The following is an 18,910-nucleotide window of genomic DNA, read 5'->3' as shown; positions in this document are numbered from 1 at the left end:
CCAAACGTGATTTATCAATGCAAAGCTAATGGCATCAATATGAATCTAACTAAAAATCAATATTTCATTACCAAATTGTTAGCGAGAATGAAGAAAAATGGCCGCGGCCGGAGCGCTCTCCGGGGTAGGAGCATCTGGAGTTCAATGTGACAAGATGAGCGATGCGTGACTCGGGGCTCGAGGAAGGACACGGCGAGGACAGGACTCAGTCTGGGCACACTTTGAACTCTATCTCTCTCCGTCTTCCTCTGCCTCCTCCTCGTTTTCAGCCAACTCCGACAAAGCCCCCCCATCTCTCTACACTTTATTATGTTTTTCGCCGTTCGCTTCCGCTTTTCATATCTTTATCACACCGTTTCCTCTATCAATCTCCGCCTCGCGTGTCAGCGACGGTGTCGGCGGAGGACCACACAGTGTTTCGCGTTCCTCCTCAATTAATGACCAACTCGAACATGGAGCCTCTCAATCTCTCCCACCCTCTCTCTCCGCTCGCTCGCTCTCTCTCTCGCGCGCGCGCGCGCCGGCGCACACATACGCGCGCGTAGCCCATTTCAATTATTTTTTGCCTCCTTTGAAGACAAGTCAGCATTTTTTTTTATCTATTCCCCTTCCCCTTCAGTCTATCCCTACCTCACTCCCTCCCCGTGGATATATCTCCCAAGGCTCATCACACGTTCTCCTAACCAGCCCTGCATGGCTTCCCCTATAATGAGCGTGAGAGAGAAAGAGAACCAAAGAACTAAAAAGAGAGAGGTAGGTTGGGTTGATGGTTAAAAAGCCTAGATCCCGCCTCTCTCTCAGATGTGACCTTCACTTTATTTATATTCCAGTCTTAAGTAACGAGTATTTATTAGGAAGGGCCTGTGATTGTGGAGCTCTGTCAGGTAAGTAATGATGCACCTTTGTGCTTGTGCAGCAGCACTGGGCGCAATTAAAAACAAACACCCCTTTCTCTTTCGTTTCCCGTTGTATCATCAGCCAATCAGCAGTGGCGGTTCTGGCATCAATGGTACGCCCGGCAAACACTTCCTGCAACACTCGCCCAACAAAGCCCATTCCCGTAAAACAACAACAGAAACTTAATTTTAAAAAAACCCCGAATCCGTTCAATACTGTTCTTGTGGTTTCATGAGAAAAAAGTTAATATATGAGACAAAGGAAAAATAACTTTGTTAGTTCGGGAATTAACTTTGAACACATTTTTTGAGAAGCTGAATTTATTTGCTAACGACTTCGAAGCAGTTTTACTACTGCTGTTCTGCTTTTAACGATCTTGCGGGTCGACTGAAAAACTTTTAAAAGCAACACATTATGTGCACAGATGAAGAAAATTAAAGAGCCGATATGAAACAAAGTTTGTAGCTATGTTTCCACTAAAAAAGAGTGGCAAGACTGTCAATTCTCCGCTAATGTCTGGAGAAATAAAAAACAATTCCACAAATTGCGGCGTTTCAGTTATATAAGACAAATAAATAAAATCATACGTGAATAAGTTTGTCTATGTGTAAAGTGATTAAAGAAGCATTCTGCTCCGTCATCCTCCTTCCACTTCCTGTCATCGTCTTCTTCGTGGTTTGCTTCAGTTCCAATGTTCGGTTGTTCATCGTATGATGCGAAAAAAGTCTTTCCATTGCAGTTTTTGAGAAACAACTCAATTCTGAAAAGGTAAAAAAAAAAGGCCTCATCCTAACGGCAAAACTTTTTATATAAAAAAAATAGATATTTTTCAAAATTGCTGTGTTTCCATTGAACAAATTGATGTCAAATTGTGCAAATATATGGTCAGTGGAAACATAGCTAGTAACACCTATCAATCTGAAAAATGTTTAGATATCTCAAAGGCCTTAGGACAACCACGATGGGAGGCATTAATCACAAATCAAGAAAACTTTGGAATATACTTTTAGGAGAATACTCTGTGAAGTACCAAAGCAAAAAATTGACACTTTCGGAAAGTGTGTTTTCTGTTACATTTGGTGTAAAACTAACACAGCATTTCAGAAAAAAATCCTGATGGTGGTAATGTGATGGTCTGAGGCCGATTTGCTTCTTTGGAAAACGTTAAATAATTTAAGTAACTGTGAATTTAGCTTCCTAGCTGAAAGCCCCATGGGAGAATGTCTGACCATCGGTTTGTGATCTCAAGGTTTTGTAACTGTCTAGTCAAAGTCCAAACTTGAAGGCATTTCAAATACTCAGACGTGACATAAAACAAGAGACGGAAGCCTGAAAAAATCGAAACTAACACAGTTCTGCAAAGAAGGCTGGGTCAAAATTCCTCCCCTCCAATGTAAAAGACTCATTGCCAGTTAGCGTAAACTCTTGAAGGCAGTTACTGCAACCATGGGGGTAGCAACCAGTTATTAAGTTCAAGGGGACAATGGCTTCTATCACTTAGAGCCAAGTTAAGGAAAAACAACCTGGAGCTCTACCCACTAAAAGCCGTGGTGATGACTGAACATCTGGAAAACACACCCAGAGTGGTTGACTCACAGTCAACCACTCTGCTCACTGTGAGTCATTTCCAGTTCTTAAAAACCACCTCAGGACTGGAGATGTTCCTCACACGTAGACACTAATTGGAAGAATGCCCCGCAGAAAGTCAAGAGGCACTACCAGAAGAGTCTGTCTGGTGTTCGTCCATCACTATGTGGTTTGACTCAACCATCAAACAGGCCAGGAACAGACTGCAACATACAACTAGGTCTGCACAGAGGATCCATCCAGAACTGTTACAAGTCGGCAGCTAGCATACTTGCGGAGCCCACACATCCTGGACACAAACTGTTTAGACTTCTACCATCAGAGCTGCATTTGCAAAATAAAACAAAAAAAAAAACATTCACCACAGAGACAGTTTCTCCCCCAGGATGTCTCTGATGAATATAATGAACGCCTTACACCCAGAGTGATAGTAATACTGCACTATTAAAGTCTGCTGTTTTAAAAAAAAAATTATTAAAAACTTTAAAGGCTCAGTATTACGTATTTTTCAGGCACATAGTGCCATTTTATAGCATAACCGAGTAACTCTCCTTCTGCTGTTATAAAAATACTGTACCAAATATAACTTAGTGATTTAATGACTTGAAATTGGGTATCTGTGTCATTAAAATCTCCTGCTCTTTCTGAAAGTCTGCCTTCAGCAAGTCATCTCAACAGAAATCTTCTACTAACCCTTTAATAGCTTGTATAATCATGCAGAGTTCCAAGTATTTATCTATCATTTATTTATTATTTAGTATCAGCTAAATGCTGCTGGCTAGTCTGAAGGAGCTGAGTGGGTGAGTCACGGGGCAGGACTGCTCTGTGAGGTGGAAGCTTGGAAACTGCAGCTTCAAGTAGGAGCTTCATCTTGAAGGTGGAGATAATTTCATCCAGACATTTTGCATAGCTGAGTAGTTGCCACTGAAAGGATTTCTCAAAAATGCTTGAAAGAATCAAGGCAACACTCCAAGTATGTTTTCCATGAGGGAATACCATTATAACATGACGTACAGCTCAAAAAATTACATTTTACAAAATACTGTCCCTCTAAGTAATCTCATTTCAATTTACGTAACAGTTTAGCTTTGAGCTGTTAAAATAATTTCAATTTTGAATTGGAGATGATCAGATATTGTCTAAAAAGTTGTAAAAAAAACAAACAAACAAAAAAAACCTTTAAGCTTCAGAGCCAGTTGCAGAACTGCCCGTGGGGGCATCCATTCCTCTTCAAAAGTGTTGCCCTGGGCGTTGAGCCAATATAGCCCAAATCAAAAACTGCCACTACCCAACGGTCCACTCAGTGGCTCCTTTCCTCCCTCCCTCTGTGTTTAGACTGTCCTGGCCCGCTTTCTTCTTCTTGCAGTCTCCTTCTATCGCTTCCATCTCATTTATGTCTCCCCTGGGAAGAGGTAGTAATGTCCAAGAGGCCCATTTCTCTCCGGCTAGGAGTGGACAGGTCCACTCCTTCTGAATAAAAAAAAAGGGAGAGAGAGAGAGGAAGGGGAGGTGATTGTAAAACATGTGTCATTACAGTGTCAAAACACCAAGCAAGCACAATGACTCCATCCTCCATCTTTCGGCTGCGATGTTTCGGGGGGAATTCGTCCCCTAATTTATGGCTCATGAGATAAGGATCCCTGAACTGTGCCGGTGCGCTAAAGGCCCTGGCAATGACGGATATCATACATGGGAGAAGCGGCTAATATGAATGCTAATACAGCCCCTGACATACAGTAAATCGACCGCGAGTGTGGAACATATGCAGCTTAGGATAAAGTGTTTCCATGTTTCCATTGGTGGGAGATTAACCTACGATAGATTTTTATTGACATTTTAGCACCAGGGAGCAAGAGTGCGTAAAGAAGGGCATGTGGGTCGGAGGGAGATAGCTTTTACACAAATACTGTGTAAATATTAATAACAATGTTATGATCCACCTCCAGTTCTGAAACACAGGCAAAGATTGCAGAGAAGGCCATCTATACGGGCTGCCGTTCCCTTTAAAGAGAACCAGTATCGCCAAGAAAACAATATTTCAACCGTTTAGAAACTCTACTCCTACAGTGCTCCGATAGAGAATCGCAGTGGCACATTTTGTCATGTCACAAGCACAAATTTCTATGTGTTTTACTGAGATTTTATGAGACAGGCCAACACAAAGTGCCGAATAACTGGGAAGCAGAGAGGATATATTTGGTTTTCAAAATCTTTTACAAATTAAAATCTGAAAAGTCTGCGATGGACTGGCGGCCTGTACAGGGTGACCCCACCTCTCGCCCGTTGACCGCTGGAGAAAGGCACCAGCACCCTCTGCCACCGTACCAGGTATAAGCATGTTAGAAAATGGATCATTCTAACACATAATTATGCTTTGATCCAAACTATTCTATTGTAGCTCTTAGTGCTAAACCTAAGTATCCAACAGGTTTGCTCTTCAATTATGCACTGAATTGAATTGGCATACCAGATAAAATTACAATAATATACAATGCAGTGTGTGTGTGTGTGTGTGTGTGGGGGGGTGTGTGTGTGTGTGTGTGTGCGTGTGTGTGTGTGTGTGTGCGTGTGTGTGTGTGTGTGTGTGTGTGATGTGCCTGGCTATTTAGGCCTGTCTGGTGTGTTCTCGTGTCTTTAGGAACCTGCTGTTGATGTTTTTCTCTAAGATTCTCTGAGAACTTTACATAGCAAAAAGCATTGTGCATATAATGTAATGTTTTAGAACACAGCTGCAGAACTATAAAGCCATCCCAGTCCACCTAAACTAATTAAACTGAAGCAGTCAAGAAACAATCGGTAACTCTGAGGGCGCTGCCGAGATTTGTAGCTCAGGTATGCATGTTTTCACAACAAAGTTATTTACTCAACAAATCTGGCAAAAATCTGTTGAAAAAAATTGAAGTTGCCGCAAACCATGTGGAGGACACAGCAAAGGTGTGGAAGAAGACCAAAATGTAACTTCTTAGCCTACATGCAAGTGAACACTAAACGTCCCTGTAAACAAGGAAACTTGGTAGTGGCAGAAACATTTGGTGTAGATACCTTTTCCAATAAGGACAGAAGCTGGTCACAGTCAGTGGGAAGATGACTTGAGCTAAATTGAAACCATTTCTGGAAGAAAACCTGTTGGAGGCAGTAAAAGGTTTCAGTCTGTGGTCCAGGTTCACCTTCCAGTGTAAATCTACAGCTGGAAATTCATCGGAGTGGTTCAGATCAAACCATTCCATTGAAGTTCAGACCTAAATGCATCTGTTCTGATTTTCATGTTTTGGGTTTTGGGCCCTTCTGTGGTGGAGTATGACCCCTTTGTAACCCCTTTCAAAAGACCTGGAACCACAAATTAGGTTCACCTTCCAGTACGATGACAATAAACAAACAGCAAGATATCAGCAACCAAAATCTAAACCACCCAACACAATTCAGGATCAGACATGAACATAGACCAAACTTGAACTCAGAAAAATGAGCAAAGATTTCGGTCTGTAGAAGTGCAAAGCGGGTGGAGATATCCTAAAATGCTTGCAGAAATAACTGAAGTGAAAGATGGTTCTACAAAGTATTGACTGAATATTGAAATTCTGGAACAAATACCTCAGAAGTCTCAGCGGTAAAAATAACTCAAAGTTGTAACATGATTAGAAGGTTTGGATATGAGAGTTAAGCAAGTGAAAACAAGAGGGTTTTTTTTTTTGCCTTAATTTGACTAGCATAGAAGAAAATCTAGGCTCTGATTAAAAACATGAGGGCTATTGGAAAATAAACTCCAGACTTTCACATTTACTTTATTTTTCCTGCAATATAAATGAATAACAATGTGGAGGTTTCAAGTTTTATCAAATTACATCATGAAGAACAAAGTTATGGAAACATCTTAGAAAAAAAACATGATTGTTGAAACGTTCTTGACATGCTTATTTCTAGGTAAACCTCTCTCAAAATGAGAAATGGAAACATGTCATATAATTTAAAGAGTTAAAGCATTCAATGATATCAGCTGCACTTTCTCCAGCACTTTGACAACCTGCCATACGGTGGGTTTTAAAGAGGCAGGCGCCGTTGTCACGTTGCATCTGAAAGGGCCCATAAGACATGATTGCATCACTTTGGCTGTCATGGTGTTCATGTCTTGCTAATATCCCACCCTGGTATGAGCCTTACACAACCACTAAGCTAAAGGCCGACATGTCTAGGTTAGCAACACCGGTTGACCATAAAAGACGGGAACAGTTTTGAAAAAGAATTAGTCTTAATTGTTCAGAGAGCGGCTCAAAACTAGGTAAATAATGCTAAAAAAAAAAAGAAACGCCACGCTAGATCATACAGTTTTAACGGTTTCTTATGAGTCTAGGCACTTTTTGAACACACCAGTGTTACCACTGCAACACAGCTAGCTCGTAACAGGAAGCTAGAAGAACAGAAATGTACAGTAAAACGTTTGTGTTCTATTATATATTTTACGTATTTATTTTTGCCTGTTGAAAATGATCAAACAGGCACTTATTGCAAAGACTGCATTTTGTATGTAGCATTAGAACTGGCTATTAGAAAGCTTGTAGTAATAGCTTGTGATGTCTTCGTCAATATGAGGAAAGCAGAATTCTGGTAAATTTCAAAGGTAGAAACTTTCAAAAGGAGTTAACAGGGGTTTTTTTGTAGCTAAATTAGATTCAAGGGAACAACTTTGAAGAATTTTGAATTAGTATGAATTACAACATTTAATTTCCAATTTCAATAAAGTATTTTTGAATTTGGACTGAATTGAAATTAAAGCCTGTAGGTTGACCCTTAATAATTTTACATATAGCTTGGACAAATACATTGCCAGCTTAATCCCGACTAAAACTCGATTTCATCAAAATGCTCTTGAACATGTCTATCCTATTCTAATAGACATAACCTTATGTCTGTCACATTTTCCTAATGTATCACCTGGATCAATAACTACTTGACAACCAGACAGGTTGTGTGTGTAACCAGATGGTCAGCAGCATAGGAGCACCACAGGGAACTGTGCTCTCACCATTTCTTTTCACTCTGTACATCTCTTCCAGCACAAGTCAGCCTGCAGTCATCTCCAGAAATACAAAGATGACTCTGTGGTCAAGGAGCTGAGCACAGAGAACTGGTGAACCGCTTTGTGGCATGTTGAGGCAGCAATCGCACCTTGAAAATGAACAAGGTGCGATTGTACATTTCAAGAGAAACAGGGTTAGGTCAAACAATATTTCCATCATGGGAGAAGAAGTGGACGTAGTGGAGGATAAATATCTTGGTGTTCACCTGAACGACCAACCCGACTGGAGATATAACAGTAAAACCATGGACACCATTACTTCTTAAGGAATTCTAGATTTTCCAGTGTTCGCAGGAAGATGCTGCACATCTTCTGTAAGTCTGTTGTGGGGAGTGTACCAGTAATCTCCTCCTCTGCCGTCATGAAGATAGAAAGCAGTTTGACGGCAGCTTGAATTATAATCATCCCACAAAAACAAAGATTTAGATTAAACTTTTTATAGAGATATTAACTTTGATGGCATTGTTTCTTCCGAGCACTTGTCACAGTATTTGTGATGAAAATCCCATTAGCGGAAATTAGATGGAATTGAAAACACATTAATCTTTATCTAGAGGTATTTCCGCTGATATTATCAGCACTCCGGATCCAAAATTCCCTGACATCAGCAGCCACGTTACCCCCATTAGAATTTCTTCCATTTACCTGAAGTGTCTAACCAATCAGCAGCTCTGTGGTCTGCGGTGGAGAGGGGTAAAAAAAAAAAAAAAAAAGAAGCAAAGGCCTCTGGGGTTTATCTGTGGAACATTCGAGGGATCTTCATGGAGGCAGGCACAGTTTGATGGGCGAGACACACTTTAGTGCATGGTGAAGGCAGTATGACTAATGTGTGGAATGGGACATTTACATAGGAGAGGCAGGCTGTGCTCGCAGCCTCCCAGAGGTACGTACGGCTGGCCCGGCACTGGATCTGCTGCCTGTCCTCAGGGCTCCCTCTGCCACTTCATTTCCATGCTCCATTTTAGATCAAGGCTTCTCTAATATTTCCACATTATCCAAGGAGGCAATCTAAGATTGGAATTTGATCCACTTTGAAGCGACGTGTCGTCACACACACACACACACGCACACACGCACACACACACACGCGCACACACGCGCACACACCCCTCTTTTTTGCTTTTTAAGTTCTTTTGTGCCTGTTCGCTTTTACCTGAACATCCCTGCGTTCCTCGAGATTTACATGTCAATACTGAAAGAAACACATATTGTTCTGTTAATATTTTTTGAAATCTCTTACACATTAGGATTGATTTTGCACTTTAGCCCAAATATGTAGTAACTCACACGTGTGCCGACATTAGTGCTTTCCCCATTTTTTTTTTTTTTTTACCAGTGATAAATTTAACAAAAAAAAAGAAAGAAAAAAACAAAGTGATTTAGTAAGCACCAGGTGGGAATCGCATTGCTTCAGGAATTGAAAATCTAGACAGAACAACAGTGGGTATTTATACACGTCTTGTGACGACTATAACTCATTCTGCGGGAAGTAATTATTTCTGACAAACCTTCTCAGCTTGAGCATTATTAGAACGCATTACTTAGCACTCCCCTTTGTAATTGTACACGGCAAAAGCAGCAGGTCGGAGGGTAAATTAGTGGAAGGGAGAGGCGGCGGTGAGAGGAAAGTAAATCTCGTACAGGAGGCTGGAAAATAATACGGGGCGGGGGGAAGACAACAAGAGGAAGGAGCACTGGGGGAGCCGTGGATGTGAATATTATAGACAACAACATGCATAAAACTGGATGCGGTGCAGGCCGTCTCCCTTTGGACCTGTATTATATTGCTGTTGTTTTAATTAGGTGCTTGTGTGTGTGAAGGGCCGGCGTGCGTCTATGTGTTGTATATGACCACATGTGCGTTTCTGTCAAGTTCCTGTAAGCAGAGACGAATGAGGGCTGAAAGGTAATGAGCTCCGGTCGGCGCTCAGCCCGGGCCGGCCGTCCGTCCGGGGGCGACCCGTTTCAGCTCCGTTCTGTGCTCCTTCGTCCTGTGCGAGTTAAGAAAGGATGGAGGTACCGACTTCAAAGTATTTTACTATGCTTTTACGTGTCAGGCCAACAGAAAGTAGAGACAAATTGTGCAAAGGGAAGAAAGACGAGAATACATTCTTTCTAGATTTTTGTTCATAAAGAATTTTTAAAGTGTGGCCTGCATATGTATTTTACATCTCAGTTAGATGTGGGACCAAAATTGTATTATTTATTTATTTATTTTTTACATTTTCAGCTGGTGTGCTTCGTTTTATGCTGCATTGTGTCCAATCAGCCAAAAACCTGTTCATCTCCTTGCCAGAGGCGGGCGGCGCTGCACCAAGAACCACTGAAGGAAATGACATAAAAACCTCAGAAGAAGACATAAGCTTCCTTCCTCAAAATAAGTAAAACAAAAAAAACTAAGAAATAGTGTCAGATTTTGGCAGTTGGAGGATTTCTCCCGTAAGTACCAGACTATATTGTGCTTGTTTTGGTTGTATTTACCCAGAATGCCCTATGCTATAGTTTGCTTCCTGCTTTTGGAGCGGTCTCTGATCTGCTTGGCATCCACAAATCCATTCAAACGGCACCAGAGTTCAAATTAATCAAACCTCGACCTAGGATTGTCGGCGGACCAGAGTTCTCTCTTTTGGTCACATCTACCCGGACAAACTGAACCTACTAGACAAAAGAAAAAATTAAATCTAGATTTAACTTAAACAAAGCAGGGTTGGTAAGAATGGATCCTGAGTCAATGCTTAGTAAAAAAAACTTTTACTGACACCTTTTGGAATGTTTCTAGCAGATTCTAAATGCTGAATGTCCCATTTTCCTTGTAAAACGGCTGAAAATCAGTTTAGCACAAATTCTCAATTGGATTTAGTCTGTGAGAATCAACTCAAACTACAGAAAGGCCCAAAACCCTAAACATGGACTACACCGCAGGCCAAAAACTCCAAATGTTTATTGGTAAAAAGTAAAAATTAAAAAATCTGAACTTGAAGATCAAGTTCAGATTTCAGATCAAGTTCAGAATATATTCTGATAAATGCCAAAATGAAATGTATTTACAAATGTCTTCAAAATGAGTCTTTTATAACTTCTGGCAGGTTAACTGACACATCTGAATTAATTAGAGGCACACCTGTGGACGTATTTTAAGGCGACACCTGCTACTTTCTTGTTGGGCACAACAGAAAGTCAAAAGAAATCAGCCAGCCAACTGGAGTGTGGCGGTGGCAGCATCATGCTGTGGGATCTGATTTGCTGGAGGAGGAACTGGTGCACTTCAGAAAATAAATGGAGTCACAAGGAAGGAACATGATGCTGAAATATTGATCACAGATTTAATGAGAAATATTTTTCTGCCACATTCACATTTCATTACAGAAGATGTGACTGCCATTTTAAAATGGCAAAATTTGGATAGGCTGAAGGGAAGCTGATGCTTTCCTACACACAATACACTGTGTTGCAGAAAAGGGCTCTCGGAAAGAATTTCTCCCAGCTTCTATGCTTCAGAAGTGCGTGCATGGTTAATAACCTTGATGTTTTCCCTCAGGCTTGGAGAAAATGTGAAGAACGTCGTAGTATCTTTGCAGACAAATTCAGAGCAGTTTAGAGACACTTGGTTTGACTGTTGAGCAGGGACAATATCCACTTCTGTTTGCATTTGTCAGAGTGAATCCCTTCTTAACTGGTGTTTCATAAATGTTATACAGATCCACATTTCCTAACAGCACTACACAGGGAAAACGGCAGCAGCTGTATTCTTTTACTTTATCAAACAAGCATTTACAGCCATCCGCTTAGGACAGAGGGTTAAAAAAAACGGTGAAGCAACATTTTAGGTAATAAAAACATAAAATGGGCAAAAATAGCATGTTTTGGCAGGTTTATTGTTTCATCAGCTAATGTACAGAGATGCTGAATAACATTTGGCAAACTTCTAACCCTTGTAAATCCATGAATTCAATTTGTGGCAAATACGGTGCTGAGTTTTTTGAAACGACATAAAGCTTTTTGGAAGCAACTAATGTAGAAATTCATGAGAGAGTGTTAGCACTTCATGGCTTTCTGTAAAAAAGAAAAGTAAAGAATAGAGAAAGAAAGAAAGAAAGAAAGAAAGAAAGAAAGAAAGAAAGAAAGAAAGAAAGAAAGAAAGAAAGAAAGAAAGAAAGAAAGAAAGAAAGAAAGAAAGAAAGAAAGAAAGAAAGAAAGAAAGAAAGAAAGAAAGAAAGAAAGAAAGAAAGAAAGCAGCTAATCATAGTGTGACCAGGCAAACTTCAAGCTTCATCAGCAATCGTTTTGTGTTCCTTTAGATCATTTTGTTATCAACTATTTCTGGTCAATGTAGTTGAGTGGTGAATACGCACGGTCACCAATGAGATGGAATAATTCCTGTAAGGAGCAATAAAAAGGGATTTGCATGAAGTAAAGTTCTGAGGAAAAATATTCCCATTATCACAGTTTACTTCAGTTTCGCTCTCCACGACAGAATCGTGGTTCAGGGGTCACTGAAGTAAAACGTTCAAAAAATGGAAGGCTGAAAATCCTTGCACAACTGTTTGCGAAAGCCAGGAAATCAGCTAAAACCTTGAGCTTCTCACACAAATCAGGATTTTTTCTGAATGTTTTTTTTTTTTATAGCGAAATCCTTATTTTATAACACATCTGTGTTTTCAGTCGGTGTACTTTTGTTAGTGATATAAAAAAACACACCACCTTTAACGTGTTCCACTCAATTCGTGACAAAACATGAATGGATTTTGCCGTTACAGACAAAAGATGGATGACGCGTATCGTTTACAGCTTTAAATGATCTCCAGAAGTTCTTAGCTGCTTGTCATAATTCCGCCTTTTATTTCTACTTGGACAAGCTGCCAAAACCAGACCGATACCCTGTAATAGACGGTTCGAGCGGACGAAATGGGCGGGAGCGCCGTCTAGTCGAGCAATGAGTGACTTCCGACTTAATACCATCCAGATGGAGGAGGTGAAGATTGACATCCACAGGAACCCACACGCTCAGATGACACTGCAAAGCACAGTGAAGTCATCCGAGGTTCCTGGGGGACCACCATCTGCAACTCCATTAAACCGGACGCAAACATCTTCGATGTAATTAACGAGGCCAAACACAGGATGTACGTCCCACGTCTACTTTGGCCAAAACGTCAACATGTCACAGCCGAGCGCGCTCTAACTGCATCAACTGTACTGTCTCTGCTTTTTCTCAGCTGTGCAGGATGTGATTTAAATAGCCGGCCCGGTCTCCATCCGAGACCTGTAAGGAGATCAAAGCAAAGGAGAAAGAGAGAGAGAGAGAGAGAGAGAGAGAGAGGAAAACAAAAAAAGATGGCTGCCGTTCCTCTCCGGCCAAGACGAGAATCTATCTGATGTCTCACCTGCTGGAAGACAGTTCCGGTTCGTCAGCCGGCGGACCCCCCCCACACACACACACACACAGCCCTGTCACACTTACTCCCATGAGTACACTCGCGTATACTGAATGACCCGGCTGACTCACACGAGTAAGTCAAGCTTTATTTCATATGCACTTTATCATCTTTTTCAGGCAACAGCGGCCCTGCTACACACTTGCCTTGAAACATTTCAGGGAGTTGCTTTAGCGCTGTTATTCTCCTGTAAAGGAGGAGGCACAGCACCATACTGTATATGTTAGCTTAGCTGAAGGAAAAACAAGACACGACCTGCCTCCAAGTTAAGGTAACAAAGAATATCTGTCACTGAACTAAGCAGCTTTGCTGAGACGGAGGTGCAAACTATAATTTTTCCATTCTTAAAGGGGCAGTATTACATAGGAAAACCTATGTTTTCCTGCCACATTGTATCAATTCATAGCTGTTACCGTCAGTTTTTATAGAAAGTTTGTATATGTCAGATATGACTTTAAGGAAATTTTGTAATTTTAGTGCCTTGAAAATGGGCCCCTGTCTCTTTAAGAAAACTTGCTCTTTCTGAAACTCCACCTTCAGGAATTCATCAAAACATGGCTCCTCTATTAACCCTCTAACAAGCAATGCACCGAGGAGTAGCTCATATAAAGAGCTCAGCAGATGCGTAGCTCCACTAGGTGTTTGCTAATTGCTGCTGGCTAGTCTGAAGGAGCTGAGTGGGGGACTGGCGGGGGAAGGTGGGAGCTCGGAAGCTTGGAAACCGCAGGAGGAGCTTTGTCCTCAAAGGTGGCACTAGGTCCAGTCAGGCGTTTTGCTCAGTTGAATGGCTGCAACATGAGTTTAAAGGATTTCTCAAACATGCATGAAAGATTCAAGTTGACAATCAAGGGATGTTTTTGATGAGTGAATAACATAACATGATGTGAAGCTCAAAAAAGTTGATTTTACATAACGCTGCCCCTTTAAAACACTCTTTTCAAAACATCCTTAAGTCACTTTGACCTGTGAATCCATCAGGTATAAAGACCCTCCAAAGATGAAGGTATGACTTGGTGTTGAGTCAACGCATAAAACATAACTTAGTGAAAAACCAGTTCAAATCTGATCTCTAGACTTTATTAAAAACAGCAGCCTGTCACAAAAACACAAGTTATCCTTATTTATTTATATGAATCTTTGAAAAATGCTAAAGTTAAGACACAAATGAAGACTTAAAAAATAGTATTTTAACACTAACCAAGCGCGTCTCAGACGCCTGTTTGTTGAAAAGTTGGCATTACAGTCGATCACTTTAAGGAAAATGCTTCTCTTTGGGTATGTGTCAGATATTTGATAAATTTCTTCTTTCGGTTACATAGATAAATGTATTCCATGCTTTTCAGTATGTTTTCTGGGTCTTTTCATTTCTTCCGCTTCGCCATTAAGTGCCTTTCATTGCAAACACACTGTACCACACACAGTCCTCAACAGGTACAAGAACTGGACGTATAAAAAAAAAGTTTCAAGAGTCTACAAAACTCTGACTGTGGCCGAGACGAAACGGAAAAACAGAATGCCATTCTTTACTTTTTTTTCCAAACAAAAGGGTCATGAGAAAAACTAGCCACATCCTCTTGTTCGCCTGCTTTCCCAGGACGGATATCTTTCTTTTCATGTCAGACGTCTTCCCTCGTCATGTCTCCTTCTTTCGGGGTCACAGGCTTTATTCTCAGCATTACAGTGTTACACAACAAGTGGGAGATTGCAACAACCTAACAAAAAAAAAAAAAAATTTACACAAAGGAGAATTGGGATCGCTCTTTCTCAGGGCAGCAAATGCAGCAGTTGGAATAATGAATTCTGGCAAAGAAAGACGAACACATGGAGTCAGTTGACTACTGTAATCTCCTTTTGTGCTCTAAAATACACGCATTCTCATCACTTGAGTCAAAACATAAAGTTTCCAACAATTAACATGTTGGCACACTTGTCTCAATCCACTGAAGATTGAAGAAAATTAGCACCAGCATGTGTAAATTTATAAAAAAGATGAGTGACATTTTCTCTAAGGGAGTAATAAAGGTTTCAACGTTGTGCTGATGACATTTTTTTTCCTTCTCCCCCTACCCCCTAACTTGAGCGTTTGCAGAATAACGTACCAATTTAATGTGAAGGAAGTACCCTTTAGTGCGTCACTGTAAATGAGTCGAGAGGCTGCTGACAGCGACCTCTTGCCAACGGAGCACTGACACCGCGAGCGGCTCGGAGAGGGTGACGCTTCTGCGTCGCCTGGCAGAGGGGCGACGAGCAGAGTGGGTGAAGCCTCCTTGACCCCCGAGTAACGCAGTGGGTGTGACCGAGCATGTGTGGGGTGTGGAGTGGGGCAGGGGATGAAGGCGCTAAGTGCTCCGCTTGTCCATCCCTGGCAGGTGAACTGGCGGGGGCTTCACCTTGGGGTTGGAGGGGTTGGCACTGAACACTGGCACTGGACGGGGCTTCTAATGTCTACGGTCGAGTGTGTTTACGTGATCGTACAAGCGCATATACATAAGAACACATGCTCATATGTTCCTTTTCTTTGTGTGTATAGCCCTCGAAATGATGAACGCCTTGGTAGTACCATTTGGCAGATGGGGACCCACCGGCCCTTTCTTCGAGCGGGACTAACAAGCTGACGAGTGTTTGGGAGGAGGCTCGACAGGCTCAGTGCCTCCGCCTCTAAGCGGACCCCTTAACCCCGCTGACGTCTGTGAGGGGCCCTTACGAGCCTCTGAAATGGCCTTTTCTAGTCGTAAGGGTCTCGCGGTCTCGGCCCTAGAGGACCCTGCCTCTCTGCCTGGCACGAGGGTGACGAAGAGGGCAGGAGGAGTCAGCGGATGCGTGGGGTTCGTCTGGACAGGATGGAGAGAGGTAATACGCCAAAGCTACATGGCTACATTCCTGAGCTGACAACGGTGAGAGCTGTTCTTGGGGAGCCACTTTGACCTGCTTTGTTGTTGTTGTTTTTTTTTTTGCCTCACGAAGAGACGATAATCCCTTCCTGCTGCAACACGTTCGTTCGATGCTGAAGTGTGTAACACCTTCTGCGCCACATTACAAGTGAATCCTGTCATTGTGGAGCTACAGATGAGCAATTTCTCTTTGCTTTGATTTAATCTTTTTCAGTGTTAGCATGTGTGTGTGCGCGCTCGTCTGCTCAAAGTCTTGCACTTTTTTGATTCCACCTCACCATAAACACATGTATGACAAGTTTATAATTGCGGCTCTGAATCGGCGTGTTGGAGTGTGCCACATGGAGGCAGAGGAGGCCGTAATTGGCATTCCTACCTCTGCGTGCCAGCCGGTTCTCTCTCCTCCCCGTCAGAGTGAGAGTTGACAAAGAGAGCGCCAAGCGTTTCCAATCCCACATCCCTCACTTCTTCTTCTTCTCCTTATTTTTTTTTTCTCCTCTCTTCGCGGCCTGTGACGAGAAGAAGGCGAGATATGTGTGTGAGCGTGTGTGTTTTGGATTAGTGTCTTGCTTCACAATAAATCTTTGTTAAACAAATGCAAAGCAGATGGCACCGTGGTGTCTCCACCGTGAGGAGAGAAAGAAAAAGAGAAGGAGAGAGAGAAATGGAGAAATAAAGATGGAGAGAGAGAGGAAAAAAAAACCCACACGCCTACTGCTTATTCTTATCCTCCGCAGACACACTGATCACACACATTACACAGACGGTGACTGTGTTGAGCTGCAAAACACTTAATCCCGGAGTGGAAGCTAGAGGTGGCGTCTGAATGCTGACGGACACCCAAACACATTCTGTTCATGGGAGAGGAGAACATTTTGTTTATTTGACAGCATGCCTGTTGATATTAAATGGATGGCTTAGATCTTTTCAAGTGAGGTTCGGTGAAGTTATTATGAATTATGGTTCCCTTACCTGTGGAAGACAGAGATTGTGTCTCTGAGTCGGTTCCTGATATCACACCGTTATCTTCTATAGTTTTCTGTTTCATTTAACACAGAAAAGCAACACATTCCTACTGCCTCTAAAATATTTTTGGCAAATTGATAATTACAGTCATATTTTTGCTGATTGAGATAGCATTCATTTATTGTAATTTCGACTTTGGGAAATAGCCTAAAGGAAAATTTTAGAACATAGCTCCATTTAATTTAAGTTTTAAGGAAACATGCTGCGTGAACAGAAGTATATTAAGTAATATATTAAGAGCTAGCAAACCTACAGTTGAGTGCCGATCACCAACTTGTAGCTCGTCTGCAGTAGCTTTCAAAGATGTGGACTCAAGTCACGTGACACAGAATCAAGTCAGATTCGAGTCACAATTTAGACTTGACAAAATCAAAAAAGACTTTGGACATCAATGATTCATTATCTCACTTCAAATCAAACCTTTTGACTTAAGAAGACTTCATATCTTATACCACACAGCAAGTGTGGAAAAGCACCTGGCAGGAAATGATGGTGCCAGGCACGATATTCAGCCTGCTCTGTAAATCAAAACCACAACGAACACTTTGTTCTGTTTCAATAAAAACTTCCAAAGCGAGCTGAAGAAGTGTTTGACTGAGAGGAAATGCTGAAATGCTTCACAGAATAACAAACTGAAAATCTCCTGGGAGAACGTTTTGGTTATCACAGCTTTAGCTACAGAGTGGACCAATGGCTATTCACAGTAACGTAACAAAACGTAGTGTAATGTAACACCAAATTATTTGTGGATTTTTCATATAGCATATCAAAACTCTTCAAAAGAAAATGTAGCTTGGGAAGCTAAAATAGGTACAGTCCTACCTGACATGATGCTAATAGTGCTAGCCAAAAGCAAAGCAGCCGATCCAAGAACGCCATTTATATCTCCTTTGTCCCCCAACAGTAGAGCTAAGTTAGACTGTAGATATTAGCTTCTGTGTCAATGCTAAGACAGTTTCTATAATACATATTAATGCATACTAAGGTATGTATTTGGTGTCTGAACAACTAAAATAGGAAGTCTGAGTGTTTTTAGAAAGGGTCTCAAGTATTTGTGGATTTTGCTATGGTCTCTGAATACCAGTGGTTCACTGTACTCACAATCTGCTTATTTTGCGATTTGTTGTAGTTAATGTAAATGAAATCGAGCTCTGCTGGCACTGCATATAGTGGCTTTTTTTTTTTTTTTTACTGAATCCAATGCACAGCTTATGCTTTTCAAAAAAAAAAAGAAAAAAAAAAAAAGAAAAAATATATTCTTATCCTGATATCTGGTGTAGTGTATCTGGCCTTGTTTGTTAAGGCATTAAAAGTAATGAAGTTAATTAAATTGAATTTCTGCTAACTGTAACAGTGCTAATTATGCTTTATAGTCATAAATTAGAATGGTTAAGGGCTCCCAAAAAAAAACAATTTTTATAATAAATAGCCTTTTGTATTTTCAAAACTAATTTAAGAATTTGTTCATCCCTCCAAACTTTTGACTCTATCTCAAAACTTTGACTTTTGAACAGAAAGTTTGTATCCCACCATATGAACACATTCAGTTAATGTTTCCAATGGGCGAAATCAGTTAAAACTGAGGCCTGCGTCTCACCAGCCATTAATCAGCCTGACACCACTCTGAAGATTTCACCACGAACTCGTGACAACACAGCATATTTACAGAACGGATAAAAGAACTACTACTGAGAACAACGTCACAAAGCCTCATTTCAAAAACATCCAGACCATCCCGGTAATGAGGGAGCTGACATTATTTGCCCCAACGTGCATGAAGAAAACGTGACCGTCCTGTGGAGCGCATTAGAGGAAAGGTAAGAGGACACGGAGGGCTCTGTTGTGCCTCTACCCTTTCATGTAGAAGTGGCCTTTTCCGCATGAGGCCTGGCCGCGCTCGGCCCCGGCTGTCGCTGATCGTTATGGATCCCCTTTCAAGAGCCCGTGTGTTCCCCTGACACAAAAGAACGGGGAGGCCCCTGGGCGATGCTGCGCACTAC

At 41.5% G+C, this 18,910-nt stretch overlaps 1 long non-coding RNA gene across 1 annotated transcript in view; it reads right to left on the bottom strand.

Moving 5' to 3' along the window:
- Nucleotides 1–18,910, bottom strand: part of LOC103478278 (uncharacterized) — a 163,909-nt gene that overhangs the window by 22,405 nt on the left and 122,594 nt on the right. Inside the window, exons 5-7 of the long non-coding RNA XR_535774.2 lie at nt 16,261–16,393; nt 7,505–7,647; nt 72–3,954 (exon numbers count right to left, since the gene is read on the bottom strand). This is a non-coding gene — a long non-coding RNA (uncharacterized LOC103478278). The remainder of the gene's footprint in view (nt 1–71; nt 3,955–7,504; nt 7,648–16,260; nt 16,394–18,910) is intronic.

This window comes from Poecilia reticulata, chromosome 16 (assembly GCF_904066995.2).
Source record: "Poecilia reticulata chromosome 16, P_reticulata-male-v2, whole genome shotgun sequence".
Taxonomy (NCBI): domain Eukaryota; kingdom Metazoa; phylum Chordata; class Actinopteri; order Cyprinodontiformes; family Poeciliidae; genus Poecilia; species Poecilia reticulata.
The sequence above is the reverse complement of the archived record's forward strand: the minus strand, read 5'-3'. Positions and strand labels throughout refer to the sequence as shown.